The sequence below is a fragment of the Ailuropoda melanoleuca genome, chromosome 10 (genome assembly GCF_002007445.2).
Source record: "Ailuropoda melanoleuca isolate Jingjing chromosome 10, ASM200744v2, whole genome shotgun sequence".
Taxonomy (NCBI): domain Eukaryota; kingdom Metazoa; phylum Chordata; class Mammalia; order Carnivora; family Ursidae; genus Ailuropoda; species Ailuropoda melanoleuca.
Window position 1 is genome coordinate 69,293,850 of NC_048227.1, and position 10,908 is coordinate 69,304,757.

Consider the following 10,908-nt stretch of genomic DNA (forward strand, 5'->3'; position numbering starts at 1 on the left):
GGGGAAAAAGCAAGAGACAGACTGCTTTATATGAGGTGCCATTATTTGTTCAGAGAAGGAAGAAAATACTATGCAGATGGATTTGCACCAAAGACCTTGGGAAAGGACAGGCAAGTAGGAGACAGTGCTGATTGTTGATGGAGGAGGGGAGTGGGGAAGGATAGAGAACTGGGTGGTTGGGGTATAAGTGAGGAAAGAAGACCTTACTTTCATCTTCTTTGCCTTTTGAATTTTGATCCATGGGTATATATTAGCATTTTAAAAACTAAACATATAAATATTAAAAATAAAGTGAATTTTGTTAGCCATAAATAAACCTTTGGTATACACTTAGAATTTAACACACAAATTGTCATTTAAAACAGAGACCTTAAGATATTAAGTTATGGAAGCACTAATAATCTTGACTTTGACATTTCCTTAAACTCTGAAAAAGGGCTTCTCGGCCTCTGTATTTGACTTTAGAGATGTTTACCTGATTGTCTTTAGGACTTGGTAAAGTAAAACAATGAAATTTGTGTAACTATAAACATAGAAAATACTCTTTCATATTCCAAATCATTTCTGGAATTTGGCTCTTGCCAAAATTATACCCGCTCAAGTGGAAAATTTCTGATTCACAACCAGTAGCCTCCCTCACCAAGAGCTAACAATGGCTGTTAAGTGTATTCTTTTCTACCCTGAAAATTGTCAACTAAGGATATCCAAGTTTCAGCTATCTCTGGGTGTGTCAGGCATTTCACCTGCTCCTAATCACAGCCGTATAGTCGGATAGGAGATCAGTTTTCTATACCTGTACAATTCTATACCCCTGTACTAGGGTTGCATGTGTACTTTAGAGGGAAGCATGGGATTTAGCAGCATGGGAGTGAGTCTAGTAGAAGAGGAATGAGTAGGCAGTAGAGAAAATGGATGGGTAGTAGAGTACACAATTTTCTCTAAAGCCTAGAAGATCAGGGTGAATGAAAAATACATTCTCCCACTTATGCTGTATTTCTTCTGCATCAACTATTTAGATCAGTTGTCCCACGAACATGCTGAAGAGTCATAGTTTATCTAAAAGAAACAAAATCTGACGACACAGGATATTGCTCTAACTTGATGTTAGAATTGTTGACAGTTGAGATGAAACTCTGGGGCTTTTATTTAAATAGAATTGTCACCATATTTTAATTTAACTGCAAAAGTTATGGTTGGGGTGGAAACGCTGCCTGTGTGGTTAAAACTTAGGGTGTTTGCCAGAAAGTTTGTCTTCTAAACTTTGATGATGATCTTGTTTGGAAGAAATAAGACAAGCTCTGAGAGAACTAAGAGTGATGGTTACAAATACCAAGTGGAGGTGGGGGGAGAGAATGAAAGATCAGGACAGTTCAAAAGTAACAAGCTCTTTTTACAAGCAATGTGCTTGGAGGAAAAAAAATGGTCCTTGGCAACCTGAATGACTCAAATATTGCCTCAGCTCTTTACCTTATTATGTTTGGATCCACCTGGATGATATATCCTTAACTTTTTTGCATATGAATATGTAAGTGATGGCTCATTTTTCCATCCATTGAATTGGAAATATTCTTCCTTTATTTGTATCTTCAGATTTTATGAAAACTGTGGGGACAAACCACTTTGCCTTCCTGTCTTTCCTCTGGTGAAAATTCTACTCTCAGAAACTGAGAGTATTAGATTGCTAAATACAGAGCTGGCCTTGGAAATGATTCACAAAACGTGGTGGTGGAAGAGGAGGAAGTGATGTTGGTACCTCTTCAGAGGACATGCAAATACAGTGGTTTAGGTCATGTCTTAGCAGATAGCCTTGTGGAGTTCAGAATTCCAGTCTTCAGTATTTGCTTTACTAACTCTTCCTAGTATCTCTGAAGAATATGAGGCATTTACTGATTGTATTTCCGGACTTGAAATCGGAATTTCCAAACAGAAACTACAAAAGGTCATGACTATAATTTGGGAGTTTCAGTTGGCTCCCAGAAACTTTGTCAATGAATCCTGTTGGGAAGTAAATCTGGTACTAGAATTAAGACATTGCTATGTTTTGTATATATATAGAGAGATGGAGAATCATTGAGCTGAAAGGAACTTTTGCAATCTAGTTCAAAACATTTTGTAAATAAGGAAAACAAAGTTCAGAAAGGCTGAGTAATGTCATTGTAGAAGTTCAAAGATTTAGCTTAAATCCTTTGTTTTGTACCATTGAGTAATGGTTTATAATTTTTTTTCTAGATATAATGGTGCAATTTAGATCTGCCTTTTAAGACAGTTAACTAATTTCTGATAGACCCCATAGATGGCTTTTAAGTCCCATCCTTTTAAAATTTCTCTGATTCTCAATGGATTTACTGTTTTCCACAAATCATAGGTCCAGAAACGTACCTAAATCTTATGGCTTCTCTGGCTATCAAAATTAAGAAACTCCTCCTCCATACCCTGTTTTTCTACTGCAATCCTAAGCTGACTTTGCAGATGCACTCGGGCTGTGGATATGTGCTTCAAAAGCTGGTTTAGAAAAGGAGCCAAATGTGTCACCATGTCAGATAGACATTTCCTCCTCCTACCTTATTAGGTTACATCTGGTTTCTAAATCATGGAGGAGAATGAAAACTGAACCATCTAAGGCAATGTTAGGTCAATGGAGAGAAAAGCATATTAAAAGTAGCTGGAGCTGTGGTGGGCACAGAAGTCACCGCTAGGAAATACCTATAAAGGAATGGTCGTAGGGCGTTAAATACTTTATGTATGACTTCCTTTGACCTCAAGAATCTGACTACATCTGACTACAGATTCCAACTATATCCTGGCCTTTAAGACTTTAATAATGAGAAACACTATTTTTTTTTTATTCAGTACATCTTTATTGAGTACCATAGGCCCAGATAGCACAGTTTCAGTTGGACCATAACATTCCATCGGGTGCCCCAAACCTCTTCTTCATAATTATAAAGCTCATCATTGATCCTTGGGATGTGTCCATATGTTTTCTTCTCTGTTACTAATCTATTTATTTTCAAATGTGAAAATTCGTGTTATAACGTGAAGAGTTTGATTCTTAAGTCAGAAAATCTGAAGATTTAAATATATGTAGGAAAAATAAAAAATATTATGGGAGTGTGGAGGTTTGAAACAATGTTTGATTTTTCCTTCCCCTGGCATTCATGTTCTCCAGCCCCTTCCTCCAACTCCCTGCATCCCAATTTTATACTCACATACGTGCAAGTATATCCACACATTGAAGAGTAGTAAGAGATGGCCTTTTTCTCTACTATGAAACTTTAAAAACATGCAAGCAAGGGTTTTTCCCCTCCCCAAAACTCACATAGAATAATCAGGTTAAATTTTATTTTATTTTTTTTAGGCACCAGCAATATTCTGAGGACTATTACCTCCACGACTCTTTTGAGCAAAGCGTAGAAATCGTCACATTGTGGCCAGTTGATCCTGGAATCCTAGCTTGAACCAGAGATTGGAATTTGAGCCAAGGGCAGCTTTCTGTGTGATGGCCAGCAGCCATCAGACCATGAGATGGTCCAATGTGGGATTTTTTCTAGAAGTTGTGTTCATGCCAGATAGAGGTGAGGAAATAATCAAAGGAGATTTTTCTTTCCTGGTGAGTTTTTTCTAATCAGATTTGTTATCTCCTAGTGAATATGAATATAAAATACACAAAAATCCTCACAGAGAGCAGAATGGTACTCAAAGACAAAGAATGTTATCAGGAGCTAGCAATAGGTTGGAACCATAAATGTTTAGTAACTTTAGCAAGTGACACAGAGAGTTGAATCCTGACACCAGTGGTCTGTAAATGGGATCCTATCTTCAGTGCTGTTCTAGGGTACCAGGAAGCCAAGGTTTTTGGGAAGATTTCCTGGGCTTCCTTTCTTGTTTATTCCTGCAGCAAATAATCACAGCCTTCATCATGTTGAGAGTATCTCTTTTCCCTTAACAACCTGAAAAGACCCAATACAGTATTAAAAATCCAACTGCTTAAACACTAAATGCAGATGCGCTCAGACTTTCCCCTGAGCTATGAAGGACAAGGTATTTTTTGACTTCACATGACAAGGGCTAATGATAGTGCTTTTTTTGGCTCATCTTTTGAACATTACCAAAACTGCAACCCCAGATTACAACCTTATTTTACCACAAGATCAAGCACTGTGAATAAGAATTGCAGAGGCAAGGACAGAAGAAGCCACAGATGCGGTCCTGGCTTGTGATGTCCTAGATTTCCCTTAAGTATATTAACTATTGCAAGATAAAGGTCAGTAGAATTAAAGAGACGAACCACAAAATCACTGGATTCTCACCATGGCAAGATTGAAGCATGGGAAGAAGTAGCAGTGTATGTCCATTATCGTTTTGATGGCAGATTTTGCGTTTCTTTTTTTTTCTCAAGAGCATAATAGAAATTCTGAACTGTCCATCTTCACAACGTTCACTCTGTACTTTCCTTATCATATAACTAGTAACATATTGTCAGTTCATCGTATAATGCTTTTATTATTCCCGGAAATGATGTGAGGAAAGGTACTATGTCGCTGTTGTATTTTCATACGTACCCAGTACCTAGCACAAAATTTGTGGGACCCAGGGCAAAATTTAAATGTGGGATCCCTTACTCAAATATTTCTAAGATTTCAAGACGACACTAGCAAAACATTAAAACAAGCGCTGGGCGCTCCTGCCCGTGAAGTCCTGCAAGGCCTCAGGCGGCCCACACCTGAAGCAGCCTCTGCTGGGACAGCCCTAAGTATTTGTTCACTGAACGACTTTGAGAACAAGGATTCGAAATGAATAGAACTTTTACTCTGAACACTAGAAATGAAATATAGATGAGTTTAGGTCTATACCACAAATTGTCTCTCCAATAATCAATTTCAAATTTTCCTATTTTTAATCCTACTTTTTTCCTAAAGGTTCAGAATGCTGAAACCTAGTCAGCTGTAAGAAAATAGAATGAAATCTTGTGCTGTCTTTCATTTCATTCTTGTTCACGTACAAGCTTAATAATTTTGGCAATTCTCTCTTTTTCAGTCACTGTCTTCTAATTGCTTTGGGTACATCAAGGTTAAATCCTGAAAAACCCTCATTAATATGCAAAGAGCTATAAATCAATATTAAAAAAATACTATGCGTACACTGCCTTAGTAATGGTAAAATAACAGGGTGGAAGAAAGTGCAGTTTCTTGCAAAACTAGTTATGCCCTATATCTGGGAAGTCTCAAGCCACTGATAAAGACCAGACTACTTTAGAAAGAATAATAACTTGAAAAAAAAAAGAAAGAAAGAATAATAACTTGAAGCTGAAATTTACTCAGGACATCACAAATCAATGACAAATAAGTTTCTCCACTCAGTCCCTGACAAAGTATTTTTTTTTTCAATTGAAGGAACAGACTTGACTTTTTCCAGAAATGACCCGATTTTGGAACTGTCTGAGGAAATTTTTTTTTGAAATAAATATATCTATCTGTAGTAATATGCCAAATCAGTTCATGCAGAATAATGGGTTTTTAAAAATAAGGTTCATTTTAATTCCCTATTAAAAAAAAGTAATTTAATAATAAATCATGATGGTTTGCCTCAGGCAAATCTTATAATTTTTTTTCCAGAATCAAGTTTCTTATTGCATATTGGTCCCATGAGACTTTGGATCCATTCCAAACTGTATGAATGCTACCCCTTTTCATCCTTAAACTGACTGGTTCCTATTTTTCTTCCTCTGTATTTCTTCAAACTGTATCATGAAAGTGGGAACTACGTGGCTGATTCTTGCCCTTAATAGTATAATGGAAAGAGAACAGTCTTTGAAAAAGGACTAACTTGTATTTGAATCTGAGTTTTGCGGATTTCCTCCTGTGTTGCCTTGGAAAGTTGTTTAATCTTTCTGACTCTCAGTTTTATCTTCTGTGATGTGGAGATGATGCTTCCCTACAATATTAGTTATGAAGATTCATGACTATACAGGTAAATTGAATGATACATAAGTATTTGAAATGTGAATTATGATGATGATCATTAATTCTCATTGATAATGTTTTTTTCTTTATATTTTTTCCCCACATAACCAAAGGAATACATGCTTATCATAGAAGGCTAAAAAAGCAGAAAAACAAATTATCTACTATATGAAGAGGCTAACAATTTGACAGAGTCTTATCTGGTCATTTTTTTTTTTGTATGAATTCTTTCTTTAACTAATTAAGATCATACTTAATATGTCTCTTATTTTTTGCTCATTACATCATAAAGATGTTCCCATATCATTAAAATCTTTTGATAAATGCCAGTTCAATTGTTTCTGCGTAGTCCATTATATAAATGTCTCCCCTCCTTTTTTTGACTGAAGTATCCAATCACCTTTATTTCAATGACTAAGGGGCTAGAAACACCTAAACAATTATCTTTTTTAAAAAAGATTTATTTATTTATTTTAGAGAGCAAGAGAGAGAGAGAGAATCTCAAGCAGACTCCCTGTTGAGCTCGGACCCTGATGGGGGCTCAATCTCATGACCCTGATGAGATCACGACCTCGGCTAGAATTGAGAGCCGGACACTTAACCAACTGTGCCACCCAGGCACCCCCCCCCAAACAATTATCTTTTAAATGTTGTGGTAGTTTGCAAGAACGGACAGATTTTGGCCTTATACTCCAAGAGCAGATGCTTTTCAGTGATTTGACCTCAAAGCATCCTCTTGGAACCAATGATAATAAAGTTGGCCCTGCCCACAATGCACACGTCCATTCTAGGGAAAAAAAAAACAAACAAAACCCACCCATTTAAGCAAGAAAATGAGTGGTCTGGAATGGCACATCATTATTGCCATGTTGACAGAAATAAAAAAGGTGGAGGAAACCTGTAAAGAGATGCTCTCAAACATTCGGCCTTTTGACCTCTTGAGATATAAGACTTAAAATCAGAAGAACAAATGATAAAGAAAGAAAAGAAGGTGGCTAGAGTAACTTTGTTGTCCAGCTCTAGGATGGTAGATGGTGAGCCACTTCCCATTTATTCAAGTCCAGACAGAAGACACTGGGTCACAGAAACATAGATAAGACACTGGACTGAACCGGAAGTATAAAATTACTAACCCTTCAGTAGTTTGCAAATTGAGAGTTAAGTATATTGAAAAGTGATACAACCATATATGCTGTTTGAGACCACTAGTTAACTTCTCATGGTTTGATGTGTGTCAGTGAAGAACACAAGGATGAGAAATTTGTATGGCGGGAATATCTGCCCAAGCTAACTGACCCTTAAGATGAACTTGTATTGGTAGCAAAAGAATGGACATAAGAAGTAAATACATGATGTAAAATAGTATTTTGAAATGAATCATAAAAATTAAAACCAAGTAGTTTACAAACAATATTAAAGATTCTTGTCTTCTCCTTTGTGAAGTGGATTTTTTACAGATGAGCAATAAAAACAAGGGAGGAATTGGAGGAACAATTGCGTAAAGAGGAAATTGACCTCACAAACAAGTCTGAAAGGGCAAATATAGCAATTGACTTTGTATATAAAAGTGATTCTTTTTTATATATCATGGTAGTGGGTTCTAATTTAATTTCAGAGGCAGCCTTTCCAAGACAGGTAACATATCCTGCAGCTAAATCCAGAAAGCAGGTAAAACTTTCTGGAAGAGATCTGGAAAGTTCTGAGTCACATTAATTCTCAAAGCCTCAGTATTGATGCAAAGATGCAAGCATTAGTTGGCACATTGGTGACTGGCTCAGGAGATCTTTACAGAGTGAGGCTTCATGAGTTTTCCTTCTCCATTGATTCTGTGCCCTGCCCCAGGGTTTCTTTCTGTGGCCTTCCTCTTCCTGGCCATAGGCTGCCAGTCCTGAGACTTGGTGGCATGGTGTCCCTACTTTTCTCATCCTGTGACTCTGCAAGCTCTAGCACCTGAGAATGCCCTTCCTGGCTTCTTTTATTCATTCTTCCTCTAATTTCTACCTCTATCAAAATCAATCAGATTTATGGCAATAAAGTGGCTTAAAGAGACCAAAAAGATTACACTTGATTCCTCTAAAGATAATGATTAATAGTTTTCATCAAAATTGGGAATTATCATTTGCATTTAATGAAAAGAGTCTGTATGAAAACAGCAAGCCCAATGCCTAGCACAAGTAGGGGGACTACATGTAGTTATTTGCTTCGCCTAGAGTTAAAAGAAAAAAAGGTGGGAATGGAAGACAAGGCTGAAATGGTTATTATTCTCTATTTCATATCATTTGCCCTTGTATTTAAATTGACTGTGTCTTTATGGTAACTATTGATTAAAAAAAATCTCTCTCTGATGCAAAGCAATAAATACACATGTTAACTAGGCTAATCTTTAGGGTTTGTGTGTGTGTGTGTGTGTGTGTGATAAGTAGTGGAGACATTAACTTTATTTTGATTATCATTGCCCAGGTTATGTTGTATTAATAATAACATCAACAAAATAAAAGGTCTTAGTGATTTATTAGTAGATTGAAAACAATATCTATATTGAAATGAATTAATGGATAATTTAATGATAATCTAACAGGTAATCTAATGATATAACTGGTAGTAAAGCTGTGCTTTGAAGCCTATGACTACATGACCAACAGGAGAGCAAGGCAATCAGTAAAGAGAACCAACTTGGATAGCTCAAGTTACTAATTTTTTTTTTTCCTTTCAAAGCCAAAATATCATGACTGCATCAACCCTGTGCCTGAATGAAAATCAAATCCGATCTAGTAAAACAGCAGTTTTATTCACACCCAGCTCCAAATCCAAGAATTGAAGCTAATCACTATCAAATAAAAAGATTATAGCACACAGGACATCATCGATCATCTGGTACAACCCTCTGTTTTATGGTTGACAAAACTGAAAAGTAGTTTGTACCCTGAAAATGGCTTCTAAATCTGCTGTGTCAAGTATTATGTACTTCAACTTTTGAGGAATGTATTACACAGCTTTGCATAGCCACATTCTCTACTTACTGCACATTTCTACACTCTCCTTAGCATTTCCTTTTATTATATACTTATATGCTAGAGGACTTTGAAACTTGATAAAGATGAAGGGCAATGGTATAATTAAATGAGCAATGTGGGAGACCTCTGAGGGCTAAGCCATCGAAAGGAACTCTAGTTACTTATTGCTCCACAGAGTTCATTCTCATAGATTTACTGGGTATCTTACCATGAAGTGGCCCCAAATCACTACCAGTAAAAGTCAGGATATAATCTGTGGTTGACCTTTTATGAAGATAATGATAGTTAAAACAATGTGGTCTTGAATTTTTTGCTAGTTAAACTAGTCATAATTTGTAAACTTAAACCAACTCAACTTGACTTTATTGTTTTAGGCAAAAAAGGTTTACATGTTTTATTTTAGAGTATTGCTTTTACTTTTTATTTGTGTTCTGAAGTGAACTATTAATGCTCAATGAGAGTCAGCTTCCCAAGGGAGAATCAAAGATCTTTTTAAATGGATGAAAAGAAAATTCATTTCTCTACATGCAAGGAATATTTGCCTGTTGAATAGAAGTAAATTTACTTTTTACAATTTGTTCGACTTCTTTCTTCTTTATTGAATTGTGAGGGAATACCCAGAGCGGATCATTGCTGGGTAAGGTACAGGCCTTTCAAATATAATGCAATTGAAGGTTCTTAAAGGTATAAATTGTCGACCTGGAGAAAGAAATCCCCTACAGATTTGCCTTGATGAAATTTTCAATCCTGATTTGTTCATTCTTTCACAGGGAAAACAGCTACAGGGTGTTCTTGAAGGCAAGGAAGTGATAAGGGAGCTCCACCTTAAACAAAACTAATTCTTATCTGAAGTGATTCCGTGAAAGCCAGGGACAGTTCTTGTTCGAAGTTTATAAACTTTGTAACTAGCCAATGTTCAAATCTTGTTTCAGTTTTCCCACAGTGACTAACAATGATACTTCTAAATAAAAAGGGCCTTTGTGTTTGTCTTCGAAGGCAACCATCCCTACCTGGACCTGAGGTGGTGGTGGTAGGCACTATAGTTTCCTGCCACAGCCGGCACCTGAGAAAGAAACCTGAAGGGTCTTGGCAGTTGACAATCAGAGCAACGGAGAGGAAGAAGTGAGGCTAGAAGTTGCTGGCCTGGAACTAAGGAGTGATCCTGGGACTGCGATGTTTCTAAGTGGCATTCCCTGATTTCCATAGATAGTCTTTTCTATTTTCTTTCTATGATTTTCTATTACTTCTATATCTATCCTATTTTTTTAAAAAAGATTTTATTTATCTGAGAGAGAGAGAGCACGAGCAGGGGGTAGGGCAGAGGGAGAAGGAGAAGCAGGCTCTCCACTGAGCAGGGAGCCCTCACCCAGCTCAACCCCAGGACCCCAGAATAATGATCTGAGCTGAAGTCAGACACCTGACTGATTGTGCCACCCAGGCGCCCTCTACTATTTTCTATTATTTCTATCTCTACAATATCTATTCTAGATAAATTAATACAAAATTAATTGAGGCACGCTAGGGAGAATGGAAACGTTAAGGAGAAGGTGGGATGTTAGGAGATCTGAGTTCAAATCCCGTTTATATCATTTATTGGATAAAGTATTTTGCTTTTCTAAGTACCAGCTACTTTTTCTATAATGTAAGATTTTTTTTTCTCTCTGAGATTAAAGAGAAAGGATCTATTTGGTACCTGGCACCAACTCAGTGATCAATAAAATATCCATTTATTCAGAGTTAACAATTTCTTAAAATTGCTCAATAACAATAGGCACCTATTGTTCTTGTAAAGAATGAGGAAGAAAAGAGGTAAAGTTGTTTGCTTCCAAATATAAGGGAGTGTATTACTGATATTAAGGCAGTGCAATTCTTTTTTTTATTTTATTTTATTTTATTTTATTTTATTTTATTTTATTTTATTTTATTTTATT